Source organism: Leuciscus leuciscus, assembly GCF_965113295.1.
Source record: "Leuciscus leuciscus genome assembly, chromosome: 11".
Taxonomy (NCBI): Eukaryota; Metazoa; Chordata; class Actinopteri; order Cypriniformes; family Leuciscidae; genus Leuciscus; species Leuciscus leuciscus.
In genome coordinates this window covers 5,307,857-5,312,228 of record NC_138735.1, presented here as the reverse complement: position 1 = coordinate 5,312,228, position 4,372 = coordinate 5,307,857, and the positions used below count along the sequence as shown (strand labels likewise).

The 4,372-nt window shown below is 35.0% G+C and overlaps 1 long non-coding RNA gene across 1 annotated transcript; it reads left to right on the top strand.

Moving 5' to 3' along the window:
- The first annotated feature begins 253 nt into the window (after positions 1–253).
- LOC309509998 lies at positions 254–4,113 on the top strand. The gene is made up of 3 exons (XR_014210147.1): positions 254–328; positions 728–890; positions 3,510–4,113. It is a non-coding gene; the product is annotated as an uncharacterized lncRNA (long non-coding RNA).
- Positions 4,114–4,372: the final 259 nt, after the last annotated feature.

Here is a 4,372-nt window from a genome sequence, read left to right as displayed (position 1 = left end):
GTGATCGTGCTTTTGAATCGTTGTCAGAATTTTGCTAGCACAAGAAAATCCATGTTCCTAATGTTGTTTTTAAATGTAGGCTAGTATTCCTGATTGCCATGCCATGGTCCTACAACTACTCCCACCATTCAAAGAGAAGTTAGACGGTGTTATCCTTAAAGCAGATGAGTAGAGATTATTCAACAAATCTCATTAATCTGTAATGTTTTATGTTTTGGTTCTGTTGATCATGGTTGTGCTGTCCTTTTAAAAAATTGTTTCAGGAATTTGCAACGCTGATGTCCTGCAATCTACATTTGCCAGTGGAGTCCACACTTTATGTTGCTTGGTATGTAAACATTGGGTAGTTTTAACCTAAAATGAAAAGCCATCATTTACTCACCCCACTGCAAAATATGTTTTTCTTAATTAGTGTTTTTTTCTTGTTTCCAGTCCAGATATCTAAAATTCTTATGAAGAAGCATTTAATAGACAAGTAAAAATTGGATTGTTTTCTGAAAGAATAAGTCAAAATTAAGTGAGTTTATGCTTAAAACAAGCAAAATAATATGCCAGTGCGTTTTAACATTCTAACCCTAATCAATTTTAATGTTTAGGTGAAAAATTTTATTCATAGAACTATGAATAGACAACTACATCGAACCACAGTGAAACCCACAATAGTTATTTTAATTATTAATATTATTTATTTATTCATTAATTTTTTTTAAACATTTTTTAATTACAGGTCAATCTCTAAGCGACCAGTGCTGGACATTACGTTTGGAAGGTCAAGGTGTGTGTGAAAGGATCACAGCATCTTCATCACTGGCCTGGCAGTGCTGTTTGCCTCCTCCTATGAGTTCAGCTTGCAGTACCAGGAAGAGGCAGCACCTTGAGTTTGTTCAGAGGTTAGTCATTAGCATATTTGCCATTCATATAAATATTATAAATATAATAATATATAAATAGCTGACTACTGGTATAAACAATATGGCCATGGTTTCCATACTGGGCTTAGCTTAAGCCGGGTCTAGGCCTTAATCAAATTAGGGTATTTAAGCAGCTTTTACAAAAATGTCTAATAAAAAAAAAAAAACATTACTGGTGTGCATCTCGAGACAAAACAGTGGCAGTCACATATTTTAAGATATGTCAGTGCAAGTTGTTTTCAGTTAAATGATTAGTGAAAATTCTGTCATTAATTACTCACCCTCATGTCGTTCCAAACCTGTAAGACCTTTGTTAATCTTCAGAACACAAAGATAAGATATTTTTGATGAAATCTGAGAGGTTTCTGAACCACCCATAGACAGCAACGTCTTTGCAACTTTCAAGGTAGTCAAAACATCGTTTATATAATCCATGTAACTACAGTGGTGCAATCTTAATATTATGAAGCGATGAGAATTCCTTTTGTGCACAAAAACAAAATAACGACATTATTCAACAATCTCTACTCTTTCATGTCATTCTCCTACGCTGTTGACGTAGTGTAAACAGTGTCAAGTCACCTTAGCGCTTTTAACAATATAGATTGTTTCAAAGCAGCTTTACAGTGATAATAGGCTTATTATTGGCCGACTCTGGTCGTGTGTGATGACCCAGGAGCTAGCCAATAGTGAGCCTACGCTCTGATGTACAATCCATAAGCGCTGCACTGTTTACACTACGTCAACAGTGTAGGAGAATGACATGGAAAAGAAGAGATTATTCAACAATGTTGTTATTTTGGGGTTATTTTGCGCACAAAACCACGGGGTCAAATTTGACCCCTGTTAATTGCTGCTACCCCAAAAAAAAAAAAAATGGTCAAATTTTACTTCAAAAGCCCAGAGTGCCACTTCTGGCCCCTGCATAGAGACACCTAGTGGATGAATATTGAACTCACAAGTGCCAGAGTGGTAGTAATATGATGGCTGACCACATGCTGTTTTGTTGAGCTGGAAACCTAGCCAAACAAAATCGTCTTCTCAGCAAACCAGCGGATGGTAAAATTGTGTATTTTTTGTTCATCTATTTAGTATTAGCTTGCAGAATGCCTAGAAGTATGTTTTATATTATTTTTGGATAAATTAGCAACTCTGAGCTAGTTCAAAAAACGATGGGCCAAAAATGACCCTCTGGGTGTATGGGTTAAAAACATGTTGGGTCAAAAATGACCCTCTGGTTCTTTGAGTGACTTTTATGGAGAATGGTGACAGTCCTGTGTTTGGCTAAAGCCTTGAAATAAATAAAGTAGTATATCTTTTCAGGGAGTATGGCCACTCCCTTTTCAGGACAGGGAAAGCAGCAGAGAAAGGTCACTGTAACACAAGTATTGGAGCAACTTGAAGCTGATGATAGTGTGAGTTCCTCTCTCTAGCAGAACAGATTTTTGGATAAGCAAAGACCCATGGTGTTAGTTTTTTTCAGTCGTGATTTTGGCCTTGTGTTCTTGTTTCCATTGGCCAAAGTGTTTGTACATTTGATATCCAGTTCTAACATGCAACAAATAAAGCAAAAAAAAACAACAAAAAAACATTGTTAAATGTAGCTGTGTGGTTGACTGATTATTTTCCTAAATTTAAAATAGTTTGCATTGACGGTGTTTGTTATTGTTATTCTGTGAAATGATACACCTAAAGCCCATGGGTCAAATTTGGCCCTAATCCTAAATTAGGGAATAAAGGGTTAAAATTTAAAAAGTGGATATTTTGGTGTTCAGTGAACTTATAGAAGTAATTTAATGCATAGTTCATAATTTTCCAAAGAAGAAAAGTGTTCTTGGGTTCTCCAGGGTTAAGGTTGAACCAACGTTGTTATATACTATTTACTGATGTTTTTACTACCTTTCTGGGCTTTGACAGTTGCAATGACATTGATGTCAATGGAGGGACAGAAACCTCTCAGATTTCATTAAAAATATCTTAATTTGTGTCCCGAAGATGAACGAAAGTCTTGAGGGTGAGTAATAATGACAGAATTTTCATTTTTGGGTGCAAACATGCATTTTAGTCTGGTAAATGTCATGTTTAACATTATCATGTAGTCATGTATGCAATTCACATTGCAAGGCTTGCAATTAAGTTAAATTATTTCTGTCACAAAGGTTTGGGCTGGATTCTGGCAATGTGTGCTCTATATAAACTGAGAGTCTATGACTGCCTTTCCACTGATACTCTGATGGGACCTGATGAGGGGATGATATTGTTAATGAGCTGGGTGATGAGTAGACAAAAGTTGTAGAATAAACTTTAAATCTGGCAACCCCACTTCCAAAAGTTTAGTTAGTTGACAGTGCGCTTGTAAACAGACACATTGAGTTGATGTATTTTAACCAGGGCAGAAGAAATATCAGTTATTGATCACAACATCCAATATTGCATTTTTTTTTTCATGTTGTTTAGTTTTATCCAAACAAATTAGTCGTTAAAACCGATATCTGGTTTTTATTTACACGTCTTTTGTGCTGTCTCTCTCTGTCAAAATATATCAACTCAGTCCATAATATTTCATTGTTTTTTTTCTCTTTCTTTTCTGCCTTTTAGACGCTTTCTTGACATCAATCCTGAACGTGGATCAAAAACAAAGAAAGGACAAGTAACTTCAAAGAAAACTGGCCAAGTTATGCAAAAAAAAAGAACACCACTGTAAGCCTACAGGTTTCCTCACTTCTGCGAAAACTTGCAGACTTTGAATGGGATTTCGTTTGCACTTTTATGGACTTCAAAACAGAAACAGCACTTCACTGCCATTATAAAGCTTGGAAGAGCCAGGACATTTTTTTAAATAACTCCGATTGTATTCGTCTGAAAGAAGAATGTCATCTAGACCTAGGATGACTTGAGGGTGAGTAAATCATGTGCTAATTAAAAATTTTTGGGTGAACTATCCCTTTAATTAAGCGCTTAGTTATACCTGTTTGTTGTTAAAGTGTTAAAATTGCATTTTATGTTTTAAAAAATTCAGCCAACATGTTCACAGAAGGCAATTTTCTGATCTTTGCTTTTAACCAAATGTTGTTTTCTTTTTCCTAGTGTGGCTACTCTTATGAAACCTTAACGTATAATATTTTAATTATGTAATTATAAAAGCAGCATTCCCTGTAAAATACAATTTATTGCTGTAGACAAGTTTAATATTGTAAAAGTATGTGGGTTATACTGTATTTGGTAATTACAGTGGAGTACTGTAAATGCTTTTTACTGTACTAGTGCTGTAAAAATACAGTATGTGAGGAAACTACACACTAGAAGCCTATTAGGCCATGGCATTGTTTCTTTTGTTGCTAAAAAAAAGACATGTTCAATAAAAATATAATTGGATCAGTGTAATGTTGCAGTTGTATGTGTGTATTTTACATGGCTCTATTGATTGAAAGATATTTTGAGTTTCAGGAACTAAAAGTTAA